Source organism: Adiantum capillus-veneris, chromosome 26 (assembly GCF_014529385.1).
Source record: "Adiantum capillus-veneris isolate H3 chromosome 26, ASM1452938v2, whole genome shotgun sequence".
In the NCBI taxonomy this organism is placed as follows: Eukaryota; Viridiplantae; Streptophyta; class Polypodiopsida; order Polypodiales; family Pteridaceae; genus Adiantum; species Adiantum capillus-veneris.
The window spans coordinates 114,974,347-115,000,156 of record NC_140956.1 but is presented as its reverse complement, the minus strand read 5'-3'; the positions used below and the strand labels follow the sequence as shown (position 1 = coordinate 115,000,156).

The 25,810-nt window shown below is 44.4% G+C and overlaps 1 long non-coding RNA gene and 2 pseudogenes across 2 annotated transcripts in view; 2 read left to right on the top strand and 1 right to left on the bottom strand.

Annotated features, from left to right (window-relative positions):
* The window catches only part of LOC147424028 (uncharacterized), a 92,454-nt gene that overhangs the window by 28,125 nt on the left and 38,519 nt on the right, over nt 1-25,810 (top strand). The gene's annotated exons all lie outside the window — the stretch shown is intronic.
* LOC147424030 (uncharacterized) lies at nt 712-4,057 on the bottom strand (annotated as a pseudogene).
* On the top strand, nt 18,453-24,787 carry LOC147424029 (putative pre-mRNA-splicing factor ATP-dependent RNA helicase DEAH5; annotated as a pseudogene).

The window sequence follows — 25,810 nt, the reverse complement described above, 5'->3', positions numbered from 1 at the left end:
TCTGCCACTCCATCTGTACCTCTTTCAAAGAGGTCTGGTTCATATATTTTACCATCTTCGGGTCCTTGGCAAAATTGAGCATCATCTTTGTTGCATCGCCAATCAATTGACGACGCTCCATCTCTGTTTGCTCCGCCTGAGTAGGCCGAGGCGGGCCATACTCTCTGTCTGAATCTTCGTTGTGATCCCAGCCCGCATCTCCAGATGCAGAGGGAGTCGACTGATCATTGCCTGAAGCCATAGGTGCCGCGGAAAAAAAATTCAGGGATCGGATTTCCCGTAGAAGAGAAATCGGCCGTGCTCTGATACCACTGTAACAAACTTGGACATTCCAAGTCAAGAATCAACCGCGACAGCACCAAATAACCACTTCAAAACAATTCACAGATCACAATAGATTTGCCCTGGCCCGGCGGAGTTCCGTGCCTAGAGATATTGGCCCCAAAGACTGGCGCCCCTTTCGGTATTTCTTTTTGTATTAATCAATCATCAAAGTACAAGAGAGCGGTTAGGGTTTCACTCTTAGACTCTGCGTCCAGATGCTCTGAGAAGTGAGGCCCTCACCACTAATTTAAAGGTTACAAGGGATGCCCAAAAGCAGAGCCCCAAAAGCTTTTAAAATCAAAAGCATCAGTTCTCTCTCTCTTTTAGAGAGTCTTTTCTCTTTTTTTTTTATAAAAAAAAAGCAAAAGCAAAATTCGCGTCGCTCATCATTTTCCAAAAAAAAAAAATTTTTTTTTTTTTTTAATAATCCGCCTCCGCGATTTCCGGAATTTAGGGTTTTTGGCAAAAATTAGGGTTTGCAGGAATTTTAGGGTTTCTGGCAGAAATTAGGGTTTCTGCTGTCCGCCACGTCATCACTTTGTGACATCATGTCTACCATCTAGTGGAGTTCATGGGTGGCTCCCTCAACGGTGACGCTGAACTGGAGCAGGACTAGAAGTAGGGGAGCAATTAGCGCCGTTGCCCTTGTGATCAAAGCCCTTAAGGAGCCCGAGCGCGATAAGAAGAAGATGAATGCATTGCTGCAGCTGCTACTCCTCGCGGGACTGAAATAGTAGCTAAACGTGTTATAATCCTTGGTCAAGAACGAGTACTGCTGTGGTGGGCGCCTGTGCTCTGGTGTGAACACAGCCTCTGAAGACAACTGGAGCTGCTCATGATTAGTGCTAAAGGCCTTGTTAATCCGCTCTGAGTTTCGTGCAGCAATTATCTCCTTCCTGATCTTGAAGAGTGCGAGCTCTGACAGTCAGATTCCTGCCCATTTAATCCATAATTAATACCACAATGATGAAACCGACTGACATAAACAACAGAGATGCCATCATTTGCATTTATGACATTGTTATACTGCAGGTGCTCCTCATGATTGCTGGCCAGTGGCTACTCTCATAATTGCATTGTCAGAATTCCTCCTATTAATCTGACCGTGCAAGCCGCTGCAGCACTCGATTGCCTCCCATGGTGGTCTACTGAGGGTCCCCATACCTGAACTCCATAGAGCATAGCTAGAGTCACTAGAGTGTTAAAACCCAGAGCTTTGTTCGCGGTGCCCGAAACTGAACCTGTAAACACATCCTCTCCAGTCCTCCCAAAGCTGCATATGCTCTTGTCAGTCTAGTCTCTGATGCTCTCCTTAGTGAAAACACCGGTCCACGACTACCCCAAGATAAGTACATGCATCTGTGTACTCCACAGTCTCCTGGCCATACGTAAATGTGGGTGCCGACCTCCTGACCCACTATGGTGTGGTGTTGAACACCATAACCTTGGTTTTCCCTAGATTGACAGACAATCCACTGTCAGAGCATCCAAATGACGTTGCATCCCCTCTGGAGAGTCAGAAATCAGCACAATATCATCAGTATATAGTAACAACGGAATCCATGTCCCTACTAGCTGATCCCCCTTGTCTCCCTGATGCTCTACATAGTTCGAAAACTTATCCATATACATCCCAAAAAGAGTCAGGGATAGGGGGCATCCTTGCTTTACTCCAATAGTGGAATGGACCATGTCAGACATTCCCTCGGTGGTGCGTACCCGCCCCATCACTGTGCTGTATAGAACCAGAATACCCCATATCGGCTCTGTAGGCACACCCATGTCGTGTAGTCTGCGTATAAGTCTGGCTCTCGGCACTGTGTCAAAAGCTCTGCAGAAATCCACAAAGCTACAATAGATCCTCTTGCCATGGTGTCTACCCTCCTCAATAATAGCTCTGAGTGTCAGAATCCGGTCAAGAGTGGAGAAACCTCTCCTGAAGCCTGCTTGCCCTGGTGCTCTTATGCCCTCTTGCTCTGCCCATCTACTCAGCTCCTGCTCAAGAATGGATGCATATAGCCTAGCTAATGTGTGACCAACCATGATGGTGCGATAATTCATGGGATCTCCTGACTTGAAAATAGACACAATCGTAGGCATACTCCAAGTCTCCGGGAAGCCTTCATACATGGCTCGATTAAACATCATAGCCAGGAGCTCTGCAAGCATATCTCTGGCATGGATGAAGTGCTCTGCTACCAGGCCATCATGATCATGTGCTCTCCTTGTCTTCATCCTGTCAACGGTTTTCCTCACCCTCTCGGCAGTAAAGAAAGAACATGTCTCCGGACATGCCTCTAGTGGGTGCGGCAAAGGTGGTTGACCTGATGCCGTGTAGCAAGATGTGGCATAATCCCTTCATGTCTCAGTGGAGGTGACCGTTGGTGGTGGTGAATGCTCGTGGAATAGCCTCTATGCTTTGCCTGAGTCCTGACTTATAAATAGCTGATACAGATCCCGCTCTAGCTGAGATAGATAAGCCCTTTTCTTTCGTCGCACTAGGCGGTAATACCCATGAGCACTTCCCTCTATAGTTTGATCCTCATCTCTCTACACTCATCATCATATCAACTATTTTGGGGCATGCTCCCAGATCGTCTCCGTGTGGGTTGGCTGTGGAGGTATGCCTCTGATGCTGCATCATGGAGCGTCTCTGTCAGTATCTGAGTGAGTTCATCTAGTGGCCGTCCCGGCTCCTGGGTGCATAGCTACCTGTATATCTCATTTATATACACAGAATCCGTCTCCCTCATGAAGGTATACCGAGTGTGTGTGGGGACCTCTCCTAATGGAGCTGTACTGAACTGAAAGGTCAGAGTGAAAGACAAGATAGCATGATCAACTGCTACTCCAACTAGCCTAGTGCCCACCATGAAGTCTTGAAGAATGGAATGAGACCTGGCTGGGCCATAACATAATATACTGTGCTGGCACCATGTCGGTGTCGGTGTGGAAAGGAAGTAAAACCTCTAGTTGTCGAAAATCTTTGTAGGCCATTCACAATGGCCAATCTATGTGCGGTTCCCATATCTATCAAATATCTACCATATTCAGTGTATTCCTCATCTTGTGATAGTCTAGATAGGCCCATCTCTGTGACGTCCAGCTCCCTACGCATCTCCTCGGAAGTATCATAAATATTGTCTGGTGAGGGGTAGTCCTAGCATTGAAATCCCCTAGGATGATAATGTCACCATCCTTGGAAAACTCCCATATGTCATTATCCAAAATAGCAAAGGGAGATTGTCCTCTAGGTGATGCATATACTGACGAACTCAGAGGAAAGTAACAAATAGCAATGTAGAGGTATGTGCCCGTCTTTGCCCTGAGCCTCACCCACATATACCTAGCCTGTTCATCCTTGCATGCTATATATATTAGTGGCTGCAACTCCTCCCTGAATAGAACTGCCACTCCCTCGATCCCCGTCCTCGATGCTTCGATCTGGTCTCCTGTCTGCAGGCTGTCTCCCATCTATATCTGCTCGCTTGTGGCATGGATTGCCCAGGTGCTTGATGCGTCTCAGAGTAGAAAATGATGTCTCCCAATGAAACTATCCTCAAAAGGCCCCTACATCAAGGCGGAGTGACCCATTACAATTCCAGGTTGCCATCTTTAGTGTGGTCCCATAGGTCTCGCACCGTCATGCGGGGCGTCGCTCTAATACCACCACCTTTCCATCCCTGTAAAAAGCAATCTTCCCCTTTTCCCTTGCTCCTCTAATTTCCAGCATTACTTCTTGCATATGAGCAATCTGCGAGAGGGTGAGGTCATCTCCAAGAAAGATGCCAGTCTTCTTTAGGGTCGGTCTCTTTTTCAAGAAAGATGTCAGTCTTCTTTAGGGTCGGTCTCTTCTTCAAGAAATCCTTCTTGGCTTCCATGGAGGGGAAGCGGAGAATGCGTGCCCTTTCCTACGAGGTTTCTCCGTTGCTCCCACTTGTCTTAGTCCCCACTCTCTAAGCCCTCGTATGTGTCTGCTCGTTGACTCCCACCAGAGTCATGAGTTCTTTCACCTCTTTATCCACATTATCTCGGTCTCTGAGGCCTTATATCCTTACGTGTAAGGCTTGCACACGTCTCCTTTGCTCCTCTTCTAGTGTCAAGTTGATGAGGGGGTGGGGGTTATTTCCTTGCCTTTTCCTTTCTTGACAATCTCGATCCATTTTTCGGCCTTTTCTTCTTTTTGTTGGGTCTTTGTGATGACATCTACCCACGAGGTCGTCATTTCTTTTTGTTGCTCCTCACCTTCTTTGATGGCTCGCACTTGTTCCTTAATCGTGTGAAGCGAAGAAGAAGGTCTTTTTTCCTCCCTCCCTCTCTCTCTCTCTCTCTCTCTCTCTCTCTCTCTCTCTCTCTCTCTCTCTCTCTCTCTCTCTGTAAGATGCAAAAAGAGAGGGAGAGGGGCACAGAAGTGAAGTGAAGAAGAAGGTCTTTTTTCCTCCCTCTCTCTCCTCTCTACGCGTGCAAGCTCTCTCTCTCTCTCTCTCTCTCTCTCTCTCTCTCTGTGTGTGTGTAAGATGCAGCGGAAGTGAATGTTGAACTTTGCTCAAGATGAGTGCTTCGAACTGTGCTCAAGGTTCCTTTTACTTATGGAAGGGAGAGCCTTCCGTTCCTTTAGCGAGAGAGTGCAATGGACACAAACAAAGTGAATAGACACTGTGAATGAAGGTGCATGAGTCTGAGAGATAGAGAGAGAATACGACATCAGAGATGTTGTCAAACCCTCCTCCGAAGGCCCCACTCGATGGCGAGAGTGGTCTACTATTGATTGCACAAATCTCTACAATGCTTTGGACTTGCCGGCGATGTCGACGACGATGAGGACGACTATGAGACGGGCTGAAATCTGAAAACTCCAAGGGTTGAAATCTGCAAATCTTTATCTGCTGAATTCTGACTCTATGTCGGTGACAACGGCAATGAGAACGATGCAACGACGACGCGCTGAAAACGCAGATGCTGAAATCTGCGTTTTCCGGGCTGAAACTGTAAACCTTGCGGAAATTGACCGTGCGGCGACGAATTGCTGCGGGAAGGTGAGATCTGCGAGGTTTGGGGGTTCTTCTGCGAGTGCTAAAGGCTGAAAACTGAAAACGCTTGTGGTTCTTGATGTTCCGTCGCGATGATCTGCAAAAACGCAGAGGTTGGGCTGCAAACCAAAAATGCTAGGGCTGAAATTTGTCTTGCCATCGCCGGTGGTTTTGCAAATGCAAAATGCTAGGCTGATCTACGGTGTCTTGACGACGCCGGGGCTGATCTGCTGTGCATAAATCGCCAAGGCTGATCTGATGCAAAAACGATAGGTCTTCTGTGGAGAAAACGCCAGAGTAGTCGCGGGGGTTGGTCTTGCTAGGAAGTTGCGTGTTGCGCAAGGTGCTCCTTCTTTTTCTTTTGCTAGAAAGTGCTAGCTTTAGTTTGTTTATGTACAAACTTAGCAAAATTGCCCTACCTACTTTCCAACAAAAGTCACTTAAAAATAATAAGTGAAAAATGTCAAAAATAGGAAAAAGAGGCCTATGCACTGTAAAAATGCTATTGATGGGATTTGATTGGAATCTGATGGTCATGCTGTGTGCAACCAGAGGATATGCATCTAATCTAAGTGTCTGGACATGCACGGTCTGCGAACAGACTCACAAAAGTGCCAGATCACTTCCTATTCTAGACTGACTTGACTGAAGTGAACCCTGATCATGCTATAGCTTGTCCACGGACACATAGGGTTGGATGTGTCACGTGACATCCCCTCCTTTTCAAAGTGAGGTACTGGTACGCTCTATGGTTGCCACTCTTTCTTCGTAGTCACGATCTATGGCTGCCCTTCTTTCTGCGAACTCCTTGTCCATCATCCTCATGTCGAAAGCCTCCATAGGAGTTAGGGCAATCCTTGTCGTAGATGGGGAAGGGTCGGAAAAACCTCTTGGTGGGGAAAACTCTTCTTCGCCATTCCCATGCTCACCACCTCCAAGCGAAGTATCCATTCCGCTTCGAGTGATGACAATCCACTGAAGTCTTGGGTTCTTGTGGTCTTGGGTTCTTAAGTTCACAAGGAACTTGGGGTTCTTGTGGGTCTTGGTTCTTGAGTTCTTGAGGTTCTTCTTTCGCTTGCAATCTGTGTTAGAGAAGGATCTTCTCTTCACCCGAGTTCCGCTCTTTTCCGCGGGCGCACCCCTTGGCGCCCTTGCGCTCACACCAAGGTTGCTTTTTCCCACCTCACGTCGATTGGCCGGCCGCTAGGTGCATGGTCCGCTCTCAATGAGTGAAAAGAGGCACAAGGGGAGGCTGGACAAGCCCTTCTTTCCTGGGATTCCTGTCACTCTTCAAAAACACGATTAGGAATCGACACGCCCAAGTGAACTTGGGTTCGTGCGACCACAACAAGCAAAAAAAATTCTGTGCTTCTTGTAGTTCTTTCCTTTAGTGATACAGAACGCTGCCAAAGCTTTGATACCAATGTAAGATGCAGCGGAAGTGAATGTTGAACTTTGCTCAAGATGAGTGCTCCGAACTGTGCTCAAGGTTCCTTTTACTTACGGAAGGAGAGGCTTCCGTTCCTTTAATGAGAGAGTGCAATGGACACAAACAAAGTGAATAGACACTGTGAATGAAGGTGCATGAGTCTGAGAGATAGAGAGAGAATACGACACTAGGGATGTTGTCAAACCCTACTCCGAAGGCCCCACTCTTGATGGCGAGAGTGGTCTACTATTGATTGCACAAATCTCTACAATGCTTTGGACTTGCCGACAATGTCGACGACGATGAGACTGGCTGAAATTTGAAAACTCTTAAGGGCTGAAATCTGCAAATCTTTATTTGCTGAATTTTGACTCTATGTCAATGACGACGGCGATGACAACGATGCAACGACGACGCACTGAAAACGCAGATGCTGAAATCTGCGTTTTCCGGGCTGAAACTGTAAACTTTGCGAAACTGACCGTGTGGCGAGGAACTGTTGCAGGAAGGTGAGATCTGCGAGGTTCGGGGGTTCTTCTGCGAGTGCTAAAGGCTGAAAACTGAAAACGCTGGTGGTTCTTGATGTTACGTCGCGATGATCTGCAAAAACACTGAGGTTGGGCTGCAAACCAAAAACGCTAGGGCTGAAATTTGTCCTGCTGTTGCCGGTGGTTCTGCAAATACAAAATGCTAGGCTGATCTGTTGTGTCTTGACGACACCGGGGCTGATCTGTTGTGCACAAATCGCCAAGGCTGATCTGATGCAAAAACGCTAGGTCTTTTGTGGAGAAAACGCCAGAGTAGTCGCGGGGGTTGGTCTTGCTGAGAAGTTGCCTGTTGAGCAAGGTGCTCCTGCTGCCTCTTCTGCCAGAAAGTGCTAGCTCTAGTTTGTTTATATCATAGTCACAAGGGACGCATTCCGGGACGGGGGAACGGGGGACGGAGGACGGGGCTGAAATGGATTTTTAGTGTAAAAAAGAGAGCGGGACGGCAAGTGGGGACGGAAAAGTGGGGACGGGAAGCCCGAAAAAGGGTGTCCCCTGTTACTATGGTTTATATACAAACTTAGCAAAATTGCCCTACCTACTTTCCAACAAAAGTCACTTAAAAATAATAAGTGAAAAATGTCAAAAATAGGGAAAATAGGTCTATGCACTGTAAAAATGCTATTGATGGGATCTGATTGGAATTTGATGGTCATGCTGTGTGCAACCAGAGGATATGCATCTAATCTAAGTGTCTGGACATGCACGGTCTGCGAACAGACTCACAAAGGTGCCAGATCAGTTCCTATTCTAGACTGACTTGACTGAACTGAACCTTGATCATCCTGTAGCTTGTCCACGGACACATAGGGTTGGATGTGTCATGTGACACTCTCTTTCTTTACGCTCGCAGGTATTTTATTCCCTCTCTCTCTACGCGTGCAAGCTCTCTCTCTCTCTAGGCTCGCAGGTTCTCTCTTTCTCTCTCTCTCTCTCTCTCTCTCTCTCTTACATGGCTATTCTCTCTCTATGCCTGAACTCCCCTCTTCTCTCTCTACACCTAAATCTCTCTCTCCCTACGCTAGAAAATTGAAATTACTCTCCACGTTGGAACCACCTTCTCTCTCTATGCTGGGAAAAGAACCGAAGTGCCCATTCTCTCTCTACGTGGGAGGTCAGGGGTACGGGAACGAGGCTGCGCGTGCGGGAGCAACGGGAAAAGAGGTGGGCAGGCAGCCCGGGGGGGGGGAGGGGTGTGCAGAGCCCGCGCGAGCACGAGAAGGGGCGGGTGCAGAGCATCAGCGAGTAGGGGGAGGGGGTATGCAGGGCAGTCGCGAGCAGGGGGGCAGAGAGAGAGAGAGAGAGAGAGAGAGAGAGAGAGAGAGAGAGAGAGAGAGGCAGGTGGGTGCAGAGTAGGGGTAGGGGTGGGTGCAGAGCAGCAACAAGCAGGGGTGGTGGGTGCAGAGTAGGGGTAGGGGCAGGGGCGGGTGCAGAGTGCGCGCGCGAGAGAGAGAGAGAGAGAGAGAGAGAGAGAGAGAGAGAGAGAGAGAGAGAGAGAGAGAGAGAGAGAGAGAGAGAGGACGTTCATCAGTTTTGTCCACTGCATGGGGTCCCATTAATGGTCCAATCCCTTGGGCCATGCCATGCCAACTTGTGATAGTTTGATTGGTCATGATGGGACTTGTGTGCATATTTGATCGTGGATACTATTTCAACAAATTGTATGTTCATAATACTCGAAGCTCGAGAAGGCCAAGCAAGAAACTGCGTCAAGGGCTCGCCTAAAAAAATGCTTTTAACGGGAGAAAAAATGGGCACACGTAGAACTCTCCAAGTTTCTAGGTTAAAATTTGAAGCATTTGTGGGACTTACACTAAAACTTGTAAAGTTTCACCTGTTTTCTTCAAGGCAAGCTTGAAAGCTGGCAAGGATTTTGCAATTTAGCTGGTTAAAAATACATTAATTCTTGGGGTTTTACAAACACTAATTTCCACTTGGTGATACAAAAACATGAGAATTGAAGCAACAAGAGCCACTTAAACTCTAGAAACAAATTTTACTTCTACTAGAACTTTTGCAATCACACCATGTAAACACTCAAGCAGCTTGCTCCACAAGAACTTAAGGTAAGAATGCCCATAATTTTTCCATTTGTTAGGCTTATTGTGGCTATGTCTAGATTGCATTGCAAATCTAGTGCAACTTAACACTAGTTTTGTGATTGGAAATCCAAGTGTCGTGAGACACTTATGTCGGGCATTTACCAACCAAAATTTGAACTAATTTTACAAAGCTATAAATAAAAATCTGAGGTGGTGTTCATTTCGTAGTCAGGTTATGACATGAAAATGGAGGATTTTTTTCCCTGTCAAAATGAATACTAGCTTAATTCATGAAAAATTTTAAGTTGAGCATTTCAACTAATTTTTAGTTGTCTTCTCAAAAAATTCATGAAAGGCGTATACCCTTTTTAAAAAATTGTATTTCTCATGTTTATAAATCCTTTCTATTAGCTAATGACGTTTAAAAAGGAAGAAGTACCCAGAAAAGCTATTTTTTATGCATACCATAAGTAATAAGCAAAAATTGAAATTGAAAATTTTGGTCTTTTGAAGCTCATATCAAAGAGTTGAGATGTTTTTTAAGTGTAAAGCTAGGTGTTGGAACAAGGGTTGCAAAGAAACGCACACAGCTTGGAGAAGACGAAGGAAGCTCAAGGGACACAATAAAGAGTGTATTACTTTGTGTGGAATGGAAAGCCAGATAGCCCTAGAGTGATGGGCGTATATACAATGCATGGGGGAAAAAAACCTCCTAAAGAGGGAAAAAATGCCCTGGCGGTCCTAGTGTGTTCACACACATCACTACCACATGTATATGGTAACAAATCCCCCCTGGAGTGATGCGGTGAACGAGAGCTGGCACATGAGTAAAGGGAAGTGCCATGCCCTGAGGACATGATCTTGTCCACAAAGGGGAGCAAGCCCAAATCTTTGCGGAAAGCTTCGAGCTTCTCACGAGACAATGCCTTTGTGAAAAGATCTGCAAGGTTGTTCTGTGTCGGCACATAAGCCAAGCTGATCTCTCCTGTTGAGAGCCTCTCATTGACATAGTGGTAATGCACCTCAATGTGCTTTGCAAGCATGAAAAACTGGGTTTCTCGCAATTGCCAATGCGCTCTGACTGTCAGTGTAGATAGTGTTGGCAGTGTCCTGTCCAACACCAAAATCAGCCATAAGGCGTCTGAGCCATACTCACTCAACCGTAGCTGTGAAGACTACCCTGTACTCAGCTTGCTTCTTGCTCAACCATGATAAAGATGAACTGCCAAGCATGAAACAAAAACCACTCGTGGACACTCGCGTGTCAAAACAACCAGCCCAATCTGAGTCCGAAAAAGCATGTAAGTCTGGCGGCAATGATCCCCCCTTGGGATAAAACAAGCCAAGATGTAAAGTGCCACTAAGGTAGCAAAAAATCCTCTAGACCGCCTGCCAATGCTTAGACCTTGGGCTATGCATAAATCTGCAAATTGAATATCCGGCCTCGTGTTGCATACATAAATGAGGCAGCCAACAGCAGTTTGGTAAAGAGTGCCATCAGTAGGATCGCCAGCATCATGTAGACTCAACTTCAAACCTGTTTCCATGGGAGTGGCAATAGGTTTGCAATCCTCAAGTCCAAACTTACATAGCAATGTCTCTATGTAACTTTTCTGACACAAGGCAATACCACCATCACACTGCTTAAACTGTATACCCAAGTAATGATGCAACAGCCCGAAATCTTTCATCTTGAAAGTAGCATTCAAATCAGTCTTAAATTCAGCAATATGTATCTCATTTGGTCGAGTGATCAGAAAATCATTGACATAAAGAACCACAATGAGAAGTACATCACCCTCATGCTTCACATAAAATGTGCTTTCTGTTGGACTGTTACGAAAGCCTCGTTTGACCAAATGAGTGTCAGCTTTCTCATACCAAGCACGAGGAGATTGCTTCAACCCATACAAAGCTTTCTTACATCTGCACACTTCGTCCTCTTGTCCTTTTATGACAAAACCGCGAGGCTGCGTTACATAAACTTCCTCAAATATGTCACCATTCAAGAAAGTGGTAACAATGTCTGATTGATGTACATCCCAACCAAAATGAGTTGCCAATGCACATAGAAAACGCACAGTAGTCATACGACAAGTGGGAACAAAAGTCTCTTCATAATCTATGCCTTTTTGTTGTGCATAACCCTTTGCAACAAGTCGAGCCTTATGGCGATCGATCTCACCATCCGGCTTGCGTTTCAACTCGTAAACCCACTTCGTACCAATGGCCTTTTTACCAGGAGGCAAATCATATAAAGTCCATCTGTCATTTTCTTTAAGGGCATCATATTCTGATTGCATGGCAGCCATCCAATTTTCTGAATTTTGTGCTTCATCAAAAGACAGAGGCTCCTCAACATCATGTAAGCTAGACACAACCAGAGTATAACAATCTGATGCATAAGATGCATGGCGAGAGCCTGAACGAGTACGAGTAGACAAAGGTGCATCCAATTTACTGTCACGCAATGTATGCACCAGCCATTTTGGCATACCTCTAGCCTGTTCATTTTCATCTCTTTCCTCATCAAGTACATCTGCATCAGTAATAGGCTGATCTCTAACATTTTCTGAAACCCCCATAGGTTGTACATTTGCCTCATTGGAATTTACATTCGTATTTCCACCACTGAAAAGAGGCAACAAAGTGTCATAAATGTCCTGTGAGCTTACATTACTGTCTCTAGTACATGACAGCAAGGGCTGAACAAAATCTTCCACAAACACTACATCTCGTGAAACCAGAATATGCTTTGTTTGCGGATGATACAACCGGTAACCTTTGCTTTCAACACTATAACCAACAAAAATACATTTGACAGCCTTATCATCCAATTTTTTGCGCTGTGTTTGTGGCACCAAAGCATATGCAAAACAACCAAAAACTCGCATGTGCTCAATAGAAGGCTTTCTATCATGCCATGCTTGATGTGGAGTAATAGACTGCAAAGCTTTCGTAGGACACCTGTTTAGTACATAAGTGGCACACATGATGGCCTCAAGCCAAAAAGAATGCTGGAAAGCTTGACTTTTGACTATACATCGTGCCATTTCCGTAAGTGGCATGTTTCCTCTCAGCAACACCATTTTGGTGAGGTGTATAAGGCACTGTACATTGGTATTTTATCCCACGACTAGCCAGAAATGCATTAAATTCATGAGACATATACTCCCCCTCTCGATCAGAACGGAGGATGCCCATAGTACATTTCGAGACATTTTCAACCATAGGCAGAAATTGTTTGAAGCACATAGAAACTTCGGACTTCGCTTTAAGCGGAAATACCCATGTATGCCTGGAGTAATCATCAATGAAAGTCATGAAGTAAAGGTAATTGCCCAAGGACGGAGTTTGCATGGGCCCACAAACATCACTATGTACAAGCTGCAACCTGCATGTGGTCGTAATTGAAGCATCCTTTGGAAACTTCGAACGTTGCATCTTATCCAAAATACAGCCTTCACATACATGTTTGACAGGTACTTCAAGAGGTGACAAGGAAGCAACCGTATCAGATTCTCGCAAACGGAGCAAACTGGTAAAATTTAGATGACCAAAACGTGCATGTCAAAGTTTTACATCTGAAATAGCCCTTGAATCAGCAATTGTATTTGCAAAATTTTGTGCATGCTTGTCATACAAAGTAAGCTTATACAGCCCATTGCACAAAAGCCCAGATGCAACAATTTCATCACCAAAACTGAGATCATGAACTGTACATCTGTCATCCACAAATTTGACTACAAGTCCAAGTCTAGCAAGTGCAGATACAGACAAAAGATTCTTCTTGATCCGAGGTACATAAAGTGCAAGAACAAGTGTGAAAGAACTGCCATTTGCAACAGTAAGCACAATCTTTCCAACTCTGTGAACCGGATAAGAGGCATTGTTGGCACAAGTGACTGAATTCCCATGAGACACAGACTCGAGAGAGGTGAACAATTCGCGATGTGAGGTAATGTGCTTTGTAGCACCACTGTCGAAATACAACACATGTGAATCTAAAGCAACTGACATGCATGCATCATGGACAGCAGGATTGTAAGTACACTTTGCGCTAAAAGCCCATTCTGCATCAACATCAACATCATAGTCTCCTTTCATAGAAGACTCAACAATGGCTGCATTGGTAGTGGAACCAGCATTTGCAATGGAACCACCCTCTTTCTTTTGAGCCTCTTTGGCCTTCAATTTAGGACACTGTTTGATCAAGTGATCATTAGCTTTAGAATAATGGCAACGCATCTTCTTTTTGCTCTTATCACCATAATTGCTAGACGAAGTGCTGCCAAGCAGAAGCATTGGGAACAAAAGTTTTGCCACTCGCAGGAGAACCATAGGAAGTGGCTGGATTGCTGTTACCACCCTTTCTTTGAGAAGCAATAAAAGCCTGTTCAACTGCACGATGTCGAGTCCTGTTTCTTTTGGAAAGTGACTCTTGCAACAACAATGTGCATAATGCATTAAACTTGACAACTTCAGGATTTCCTTGGGTCATAAGTCTCCAAGTACTAGCAAAAGTTTGGTAAGAATCTGGTTAAGGCATCAAGAATAGTCTGCACAAGGGAACTGTCTGAAATGACTTCACTTGCAAAAATAAGTTGCTCATTGTTATCCTTGACACCAGCAAGGAAAGTGTCCATATCATCTTGCTCATGCATAATCTTTGACTCCAGCTCTTTACGCAGCAAAGCAATTTTAGCCTCATTGCGACTTGCATACAAACCATCCAAATATCCAAAGCTTGTTTTGCAAATGTGAGGAATAATGGTGCGCTTCACAGACAACGCAATCAATGCATGAGCCTGCACATCCTTTACATCCCAACGAGATTGTTCTGTCGTAGGCAAAACAACTCTAATAGCAGTAATCCTTGCAACAAGACCTGCCACATCCTCAACATCGTCTGTATCCTTAGAATCAGGACGTACATCAATGCCCTGCACAATATTCCAGACGTCCTTTGACACAAGAACATGTTGCATCATGTAAGCCCACATAGGTTTAATTTTCCCCATCCAATCTGTCCTCAGCATCAAACATCTTGAACACATCTGTGTTGTTGTCAGCCATGGTAAATGCTGCACCTGATGTGAAAACTGCCCGAAAAGAGGAGAAACGAAGCGGGAACAATAGGTGCTATATACGACAAACCGTAGAAGACTGTAAGACACCTGATATGCTAAAAACGGCACTGACAAAAATTCTGCACAAAATGACGAAATAGCCTATGCAGTATCGCCTGTAGTGGAAACGGAGGCCGAAATGAGTCCGAATAAAAAATCTGAGCAGACTGAGCTTTGTAGAGTGAGAGGCCCAAGGGCCCTTTTATTCTTACAAGGGATGCCCAAAAGCAGAGCCCCAAAGCATTCAATTCAAAAGCACTTAACCCCAAAATCATCTGCTCTTCAAAAGCCCATGTAAAATCAGCAAAAATCTGCAGCCTGCCACGTTAGCACAACAACGCGTCTTGCGGAAATAAGTCATGCCACGTCATCATGTCAGCGTGATTTACAAAAATCAGCGAGAGTTTGAGCTTTTGATATTTTTAGTGTTAGTCCCCCATGGCCAGTGCTCCATAAGTTCTTAAAGTCTTTCTTAGGCCTCTCGGCTCTTTCTGAGTTCGGTTCATCTTCTCTTGTCCTTTTGGACAATTCCCTTTCAGTTGGGCATGCCACGTCATCACTTTGTGACATTCCTCCATCTTAAAAGAATAGTAATCGCCCTCGATTACACCTGCAAAAATAGCCAAAAGACAAAAACTTTCTTCAGTAGACACCGACTCTATGTACTCAGGCACCAGACTCCACAAATTCGACACAAATACAAAGACATCAGTCACTGATCAATCACAATTCTGTCGAGGTTCTCATATACAGATCATGATCATTGTAACCATTTAGCAATCACATCTAGACCGCACTGATCTCTGACGGATGTCTTGATCTACTAAATCTTGTTAATATCAGGTTCTTATCTTTTCTTCACATTTCAATCAAGCCAATCTTGCCCATGACCATCTCCACAAGACAGTACATCCACATAGCATGCAGTTCATAAATCATCACACTTAGTTCACACTAAACACCGTGTTTCAATCATTCAACCATTTAATCTACCCATCTCATTCCATCCAGAGCTCTTGATGCACATAGTAATTGTGCAGTCATGTCATCCTTCGGGAACTCTTGATGCACTTACACCAGTATCTAATCATCTCATCTAGATAGAAATCTTGATGTACTAGAGTCTTATTCAATTCACGTTCACTTAGGCATCGCATCTAGATCTCACCGATCTCTTACAGATGTCTATATGCACTAAGCTCAAATCACATTCTTTCCTCATTCACTTACTAGATCTCACCGATCTCTTACAGATGTCTATATGCACTAAGCTCAAATCACATTCTTTCCTCATTCACTTATGCATCACATCCAGATCTCACTCATCTCTAATAGATGTCGGGATGCACTAAGTTCAATTCATTCATCAGACAAAATGCTGCAGACATTTCATCTTTCTCTACATGTCTCAAACAATACACACATGAAAGAGCGCATGTTCTTTAGTTCAATCAGAGAAATTTCCAATTCAGTGCACACATTTTCATAAAGTCATTTCGCAAAATTCTGTCAGCCCATCAATATCCCTAAAATCTTAAAGAAATTAGTGACTTTATTCAATCTAGGCAATTTGTGAGTCGTGACAAAGGAGTGGAGTGGCTCCCCTCTTGTGCAGTCCTCACCGCACTAGATTCAATCTACTGATTCATTGGTAACTCTTGGCATAGACGCAACTAAAAATCCAAAAGTTTCAAGGTACAACTCACATATGAGGAAAATTTGCAAGGTTCTGTTCCTCCATCAAGTGTGCATCAAGACCCAAAAGGCGTCCTTGAGCAAATTTAGCTTACCTTTCTAGTCTTTTCTAGTACCCTAGGACCTGTTGGTAGCCCTACTGGCCTCCCCTCTCCGTTGGCACCTTCATCGGAATTCTCGGAATGCTCTGATGAACCATCAACTGATTTCCTTTCTTCTTCTTCTTCGGAACCCTCGGATGCACTATCATCTGATTCCATTCCCTCTCCGGAATCCTTTGATGAACTTGCATCTAGTTCCTTTGATTCTTTCTCTTCACTTGAAGACTCTTGCCCTGCTGAGGTGGACACTGGCCTGTCCCTGGGATAAGTCATACATACCAAAACCTTGTTTCGCATACCCCATTAACCTCTGAACGGAGTCAGACTTCTTTTCTAGAAAGAAGGTTTGTATCTTTGTTGGTAATCCATAGCAAAACCGCTCAATTTGGTTCTTCAAAGTGATCCTCTTAAACTAGGACATGGGCAAATACGTATCCCAAAACCTTTGACAATAGTCGTCCAAGGTATCTTCTTCGGTCATCCTCAGATGGTTCCATGCTGTGATGACATCGTATTCATATTCTTTTCTCAACCATGCAGAGTTGAAAATTCTCTTGAATTTTACCCAATTCGTTGGTGCTTCCATCCGTAACAATGCCGCCCTTCTTTAATTTTACCCAATTCGTTGGTGCTTCCCTGCATAACAACAGAGTAGACCACCATGTCTATGAATTTTCTTTCAAGTAAGATGCCGCCCTTCGTACCTTGGAGTGTTCTGAAAAACGATCCCTTGAGAAGGCGATATCAAAATGCTGTACAAACTCAAGGGCTTGATGGATGTCTTCATAGCCTGAAAACGTGTCAAACTTGACTGCTTGACGCCCTTCCTTGAACTCCTTGGTTTTCTTGTTCTTTTTCTTTCTGTTAGAAGAGGACGAAATCCTATCCTCTGATATGCTAGATGGCCTCCCATCCGTATAGTCTGCCTCAAGAATCTGCTTTTTTCTTGCTTTCTCTCTGTTTCTTCTGCTTTTTCTTATCCTCTCTAGCACTAGAGGACGACGAATTGTCGGAACTCTCTGAAAATGGAAAGAAAATATGAGTCATTCTCGAAGGGAACACGCTTCTTGGATCTGTGAACCACCTCGAAAGCCGACCTCCGGCCTAAATAACCAAGGAAATTTGCTGACTTCCTCTTCTACCGAGAGTGCTTCTTGTTCTTCATCAGTTTGTTGACTCGTCGCTCTACAGCTTCGTCAACATCTTTTTGCGAGTACAGCTTCTGGTTGCTTGCACCCGTCTTTTCTTTCTGTTTCATTTCTTGCATTCTTTATGGCTTATGCCCCTTAAGACAGAGCGATGAAGACAGGAGCGCGCCCGATGCGTGATGTATGAAAGGTGGGAGTGGCTAGTAAGCTTGAGGCAGGGACACAAAGATTCTTTATCAAAATCTTTATACACTCTCTTCCTCTGTCAAGATTGCCTTTGATTTCTTCTGTTCCCTCACCGGGAACTTTTTGTTCTTCAAAATATGTCAAGACTCTCCGCGAGAACCCCTTGTGTGCTGCAGAAAGGATCGGATTCTCCGTAGAAGAAGAATCCTCTGAGCTCTGATACCACTGTCACAGGCTTGGACACTCCAAGCCAGAAATCAATAGCAACACACGAACAAATTTTCAAACAACTAGACAAAACTATAACAGAGAGAGGGAGAGAAAAGAAGAGTCGACACGGCACGGCAAAGTTCCGCACCTAGATGCAGTGGCCCCTAAGACTGGCGTCCCTCTCGGTATTTCTTTATTATCCAGTCGTCAATGTACAACTCCTGAGGGCTCTCTTCTCTCAATCTCTGCGTCCAGATGCTCTGCAGAGTGAAAGGCCCAAGGGTCCTTTTATTCTTACAAGGCATGCCCAAAAGCAAAGCCCAAAAGCATTCAGTTCAAAAGCACTCAACCCCAAAATCATCTGCTCTTCACCAGCTCACGTAAAATCAGCAAAAAGCTGCCAGCACAAAATACGGAATTCCGTACAGCCTGCCACATCAGCACAACAGCATGTTTTGCGGGAATCCGTATAGTCATGCCACCTTATCATGTCAGCGTGATTTATGGAAATCAGCCAGAGTTTGAGCTTTCGATATATTTGGGTTAGGCCCCACGGCCGGTGCTCCATAAGTTCTAAGTCTTTTGTAGGCCTCTCGGCCAATCTTTTTGAGTTATGTTCATCTTCTCTCGTCTTTTTGGCCAGTTCCCTTTTAGTTGGACATATACCACGTCATCACTTTGTGACAATCGCAGGGATAGATGCAATGGATATGCTGGCAGTGATGACGATGATGAACGTAGAGGCCGGAGCAAGAGGGATGATAGAACCCCTAATCTTCAAAAGGGTAACTAGAGCTCTTCAATATATACCGAGGTAGGGTTTATGGATCGTGGCTGCTCCGTATAGATTGCGGGCTTCATGATCGAAAGGAAAGGATTGTGCATGTGTCGCAAATTTCCACACGTACTTGCTAATGCAAAAGATGTTGTGAAGAGAGATCAAGAGGTATGGGTTAAGGTTGTGTCCATGATTGGGAACGACTAGCCTTTCCATGAGGGATGTGGACCAAAAGACAGGGCAAGATCTTCTATCAGTGAAAAGAAGATTTTTCGATGAGCAATTTAATCCCAGCCTTCAACAGATTGCAAAGGGATTTCTGGGATTATCATCACAGAGGAGGATGAAAATGGCTCTTCTAGACGACCACTAAAGAGAACTAGTTAACCTGAGAAATGGGAAGCTAAGCAGCTAATAGCATGGGTCTTGGATGTGAGAGATTACCCCAATTATGATGTTGATGGATTTGGACTCGTGTCAAGATGAAGAAAGCCAAAGAGAAACTTGAATTGAGCTCATTGATGATGAACCAGCCTTCTTTAGAGGCAAACAAGGTACTCCATGGATGTGTCACCTATCATACGAAATCCAGATGGTTCACTTCAGATAGCTACAATGAGACAATCTGCTTTAGCAAAGTGGCAAGAGCAGCAGCAAAGGACCATGCTTGATTCTATCCCAAAGGATCTGAATCGTCCAAGGACGCTCCTACGCTAGAAACAGAAGTGCTGCATCTCGCTGAGGAACTTCGTGGTGAATCTCTGCGTATGAAACGCTGGAGTGGAAGAAGGATGCATTTGGTAAGGCACCCACATTTGGTCAACGGTGAAAGCTACCAATACAGGAGCGAAGACAAAGTCTTCCCATTTCCAAGCTGAAAATGAGCTAGTTAGAGCAGTCCAGGAGAACGGGGGTTTCTAATCACCGAGCAAAAAGAATCGAGCGAAGACAAATCCGAGCAAATTGATACAATAGCAACAATGGTGAAAGAAAATAATTATGCCATGCACATTACTTACACTACCACAAATCTGACACTCAATCGACATAAAATGAGATTTTAGAACCATTATGAAAATTGAATTCACGAGACACAAGCAATCTCTTCATACTCGAAACATACATAAATCAATTCCATGTTGCATACCTCCTCTCAAAAATTTGGCACTAGATTTTGCAAAAAATTCAACACAACCTCCTAAGCCACGATGCTATCCGGGAACATCCTAAAGCTTGAAAAAACTCCACTTTTGTAAGCAAGCAGAAACAAGCCCACTTTCTGTCTGCTCTCAACTTCATAGTGAAACACCCTTGAGCTGCCCTCCCTTTCCTCTTGCTAGCTCGGCACTGGGTGGATGGTGGAGGAAATGAGAGCAACAAGTTGTGGATGTACCTGCTATAACTACATCGATGTCGTATGCATTGGTGATGATGACTTAATGTGCCCAATGCATGATGAGATTAAGTATATACCCAACTGCTTCATGGCCATCTCAACAAGATTCTTGAGGTACGATTTTTCTATTACTTTTTACCATACTTGACTAACAGTTAATCCATGTTAAGTTTTGCTAAGAACACAAACAAAGGGCCCATTCTGTGAGGCTCACGTGAAATAAATAAATGTTTATTAGTTGCTGCTTTGCTTGGTTGTGAAAAACGTTGATTCCTAAAGTCTCCTTTACTCAAACAGATTTGCAGACAGCGACATTCTGTAATTTGGCCTTGTATGGATGGACAAGACCATGAAAGGGGTTGACTGGACAACTCTAGCCTACAAAATCAGAAAAATCAACCAAGGAAGCATAGAAGGTTGTCATTTCCTTTCAAAATGGTTGCATCACAATGAGAGTGGTCCTTTGGAAGTTAATACCCCTGCTGAAGAAAACTGGATATCTGTGCCTGAGAGAGAAATTGAAAGAGTCGTAGTTATAGTGGAAAATCTAAGTAAAACGAAGTTATTTTAAAGAATTTAGAAGTTGCTTATACAAGCAAGTTAAATTGATTGAGAGGCTAACATGTCTAGCTATCATAGATTCGCCTAACCTCTTGGGAACCGATTGTTGTCTTCTAGATTTGTGACATAGTTGCTGACATGCATGAGGTCTTAGACAAAATTTTAAGGGAGGAGTCCAAGACAAAAGCGAAGCGGCAAGGTATTTTGAGAAGATGCAGTAAAAGAGTTGTGGAAAGCTCCAATTTACTAATCACCAAAAGTTCAAGTCAAGACTGCTTGTCTCGCTTAAGTTCCTTAACAGCTTGTACAACATTGGCTTCTAAGCTGCCTCTTTTCCCAGCCCACGATAAAATAAAGCTTGAAGAGGTGCTTTGCATGGACCACCAAAACGCTACTTTATCTAATCGTTTTGCTTTTGGAACCACTTTCCTTGAGGACCATTGCTTGCCTAACGAGTCTATCGTGAACAGTATAAACAGTAACGATAGGACCTAGAGCCAAATGCAAGTTCTTATGCAGAGGAAAGGCCCAAGTGCTCTCACTGTTGAAACAACCAAGGTCATGGCACATCTAGAGCATCATTTAATCCCAGGATATCCGAGCCTTGTCCTGGCAGGCTTTCGAAGCTGTACATTGCCATTATGTGAGCACAGCTAGTCATATACACGTTCTGACATTCCACCGGGAAGCGAAGTCAAAGGATTGCACGGCAGCGGCAGGATTGCAGGGTAGGCCGTTGATTTTGAGGGTGAGCTGGAGCTGCTGCAGCTCGTCAGGGTTGAGGGCCACGAAGAAGTCTTGCAAGGGGTCCTCGTCAGCAGCACGAACAGTTGGAGTTAGGACTGTCGTCTCTGCCCACAATCCAATTCCTTCAATCTGTCGCCGTACAATCGTCCGCCCTCAAACATCTTAACATTCTCTTCCTCAGCCTGTGGCGCCACATGCTCTAGTAGCTCCTTGGTTTGCTGCTGCAACCAGTCCGTGCGGCGTGGACTGGTTGCAGCGGCAGACCAGTGGGGGTGGAGTCATTTTTAAAAAAAAAATTGTCAAAATGAATAGGTGGGCACTTAAGTGGAATCTGCAAGGCGTTTGTCTCACTCGCACCTTTGATTGCTGTGTTTTGCCCATTTATTGCTTCTTGCCCATAGAATAAGGCCCACGCAATCCCCTGCTTCCATGCTTATCTCTGTGTGTGTGTGTGTGTGTGTGTCTAAAGGCGAGCAGGTGGTGTGGTAGGGAGAGAGGAAAAGCATCACCAGAAAGAGGGTTGGGGGGAGCGCGTTGACAAGAGAGAACGGGGAGGGGAAGGGGGAGGGCGAGCATGGCAAGAGGGGGAATGCCTAGGTGGTGCAAGGGGAAATCAATTTTTGAAGGCTTCTGTGAATAAATTGTTTTTATTTAATGAAGAGCATGTAGTAGGTGGGTCAAGTTTTGAAAGTGCGTGGGATTAATAGGAATCTAGGGCAGATGCCTCATGGGGCGAAGGACGAAAAGGTAGGCAAGCATGGGCCGTCGCATCGTGCAAGGCAGAAATGCAATCTAGAGACAATAGCTATCAGGCAAGGACGTAGAGTAGCAGTGTTCGAGAAAAATGTGTCTCTTCTTAATATGGTGCCGTTTTCAATTTCAAAAATGCCGGTTGAGAGCAAGGGGAAAAGGAGAAATTCCACCTCAAAATAGAGAAAAATAGTGTAAAAACCTGAAAAATAAATCTAATTTTTGAAAATTTCCTCTTGTGCTGAATTCAAGAAAAGGAATTCTATAAGTTTGGAAAAATACTTTTTCTCAAACAATGCAAGGTAGGGAGTTTAATAGAGGGGAGCTCACAAGAAAAATAGCAACGACGAGGACAATGAATTGTACTATGATGATGGCATCATGAGATCAATGCTCTGGGCTGCTCGAGGAGTTTTCTTTCCATGGCTATGAGGTTGCAAAGGTATCTTCCAAGATTTCAGAAATTGAGAGTGTAGAAATGCCTATTAGGATATATTGTCTTTAAGATATGCAGTGTCGCCACGTGTTATGAATTTGGCCAGATCACTTCAGTTTTCAAGCTGAAGAAATCATATAACTTAAACTTCTTTAATCCAGCTTGTCCGACAAGGAAAGCTCTTGAATGCTAGGTACTCTTGACTACTAATTGATTACGTTTTTCTCATTAATGCTTAGGCGGTACAAAGCTAGAAAAACACATTTTCCTTGATAGGGCAAACTTGAAATTCTCCCAGTTTTTCTCTTAAAATTTGAAGCTTTTGCCGATAATTACACTAAATGTGTGTAAATTTCCCAGTTTATTTCTGGTTTTGAAAAATTGGGTATAGTCTTGAGAATTAGGAGAGCCTCAAAGAAAATGAAGATGGTTTGGGGCTCATCATCCTCTATGTAGTGATCAAGTGAGCTCTAAGTCAATCACAAAGGACTTTGATGACAATGATCTTCATGGTGATGAGAGCGAGAGCACAGACATTGGCTTGGGGCCATGGAATGAAGTAGATGCTCACATAGCTAGGCAAGAGACAACCTTGAATTGGCTCCAAGTTCGATTCCATGGGATTAGTCATCATGGGATTTGAGTTTGGTTGTGGGATTAGTTTTCAATAACGGAAAACCCTCTTGTACTAAGGCAATCCGCTCTTAGTAATAAAGAATGCATTAAGGGACTTGCTCGATTATTTTGTTGCTCGAAAATGCTTGCTCACCAATTTGTATAACCCAGGAGAACCATTTTGATTGGAGAAACTGGTTCTGGGAAAACAGCACAGGTTACACAACATCTAGCAGAAACAGGGTACACAACAAAGGAAAGATTGGCTGCACAGAACTTCAAAGAGTGGTCCCAATGTCCGTAGCCAAGAGGGTCGTTGAATAATTTGGTTGCAGGCTTGGTAAAGAGGTTGGTTATGCGATTAGGTTTGAGGATCTAAGACTGTAATCAAGTATATGACAGATGAAATGCTTCTGAGAGAAGTGCTTGTAGCTTGTGAATAGCCAGCTCTGTTATCGTGCTTGACGAAGCATATGAAAGGACAATACACAATGATGTCCCCTTTGGGCTGCTAAAGGACCTACTAAGGCGGCGTTAAGATTTTGCCTCTTATAGTCACCTCAGCTACACTCGATACTGAGAAGTTTTTTGGGTACTTTAGTGACTAACATTTTCACTATTCCAGGAAGATCGTTCCTGTGGAGATTCTGTATGCAAGCATTTAGAGAGTGACTATCTAGATGCTGCACTTACTACTGTTAAGCAGATCCATTTGATTGAGCCAGAAGGTGATATCCCTCTCTTTTAAACAGCACGAAGAAATTGATACAGTGTGCCAGAACTTGTATGAGAGAATGAAGGGGTTGGGTCCCAACACACAACCAGGAACAAGGAAATTGGTGGTTGCAACCAACATTGCAGAACCGTCGTCAACCATTGATGGAATCTACTATTTAGTAAATTGGGGTTTCGCTAAGCAGATTGTCTCTAAACCCAAGCTTGGGTTAGATTCACGTGTCATCACGCCCATTTCTCAAGCTTCTGGAAAGCAAAGAGCAGGGCAAGCAGGCAGAACGTGACCAGAAAAGTGCCATGCTTGTACACGGAGAGTGCTTACAGGAATGAAATCTTACCAACAACTGCACCTAAATTTCAGAGAAAAAATTTGGGCAAAACAACTTTGCAAATGAAGGCTAGGGGCATTGATGATTTGTTGACCTTCCATTTTAATGGATCCAACCCCTCCACAAGCTCTAATATCAACCATGGAGTTAGGAGCCCTGAATGAAGAGGGGCTTTTGACAAAGTTGGGAATGAAGATGGTTGAGTTTCCTTTCGAACCTCCTTTACCAAAAATGCTACTCGCTAGCGTGGACCTTGGCTGCAGTGATGAGATTTTAACCATTATTGCCATATTAGCTGTGCAGAACATTTTCAATCAAGTGCCATTACACACTGCCCGTGATGAACCTACTTCATTGATTAGCAACTAAAGAGTGGACACTAGCACAAGACAAGAAGCATTACATGATAGAAATCTGCAATATGCATATCACTTCAGAATCCGTATGCAACCTTGAGGCTGACCACAAAAGAGCAAAGTTTTTCCTGCTAGAGGGGGACCATTTGGCCCTAGCTGTTTACGAGGCATAGAAAGCTCAGAATCTCCATGGAAATGTCACTCTTTCTGTGTCTCTTGCTGTTGCTCTCTATCGTGCTGCGTGAACGTTTCAGTGCTGCCATGATTCCAATTTCTGAAGTCAAGAACAACTCTCTGTTAGGCTGAGCATGTGTGTTCAAAAGTCGACAGAGAGCGAGGGGCTATCCTGATTCCTGGTCTTTGTGTGGTGTGCGCTGCCCCAAAATTAAATTGACTTTGGCCAGAATGCTTTTCAGTTCTTCCATTATTGAGGCGGGCTCCTCGTGCTTTGGAGCTGGTTCTGGGGAGGATAAAGGAGGTGTTAGAATGTGTGGTAGAAGATTTGACAAAGCTGGGTGAGGTGGATGCCTAGGGAGGTAGTGGAAGTGGGGATGGAGGGCTTGTAGTGAATAAGAAGGGTTGACGCTTTCTATAGTAGTATTGGACATGGCTCTTGAGGTGGTTGGAATGGTCTTTAGACTGCCTTGTATGTATCATACATGAGCAGCGTGAGAACCAACTAGCCTAGCAGGAAGAGAACCGCTCTGTACTGCTAGACAAGTCGACCTTACCCCAATCGACTTGCTAGTCTATTGGACTAGGCTCGACCTTGGTCTATGGACTAGGTTGGATCTACTAAGCCAAGGTCAACTTGTTGGACCATGGTAGTCTAGGCCTCTGTAGCAGGCTACAATGTCACTTTCACAAGACACACAATTAGTACAATTGGTCTGGTCTGGTTCACACTAGATGGACTCTCTGGGTTTGGGAAGTGACACGTGGCAGGGATAAGGACGGTGGTCAAGTGGACATCGTGGCGAGGTCACCACAGACTTAGATGGCTGACATTTATGAGCCGTTGGTGGCTCTTTATGGTTGTACATCTGAGTAGTAGCTGTTGGGTCATCATTATCATCTTCTTCAAATATGGTCCAACGTCGTTGTCTAGAGTAGAGAGTCTATACACATCACGTCTGCACCATCCCTGCACATCTGAGCCTCGACACCCCAATTGTACGAGTGAGTTCTGGGCTGGAGCTGAGTGTGCTGCCACACCGGAGTCTGGACTGGTTCCTTTGAGATAGTCGAGTCCATATGTTCTGGTTTGT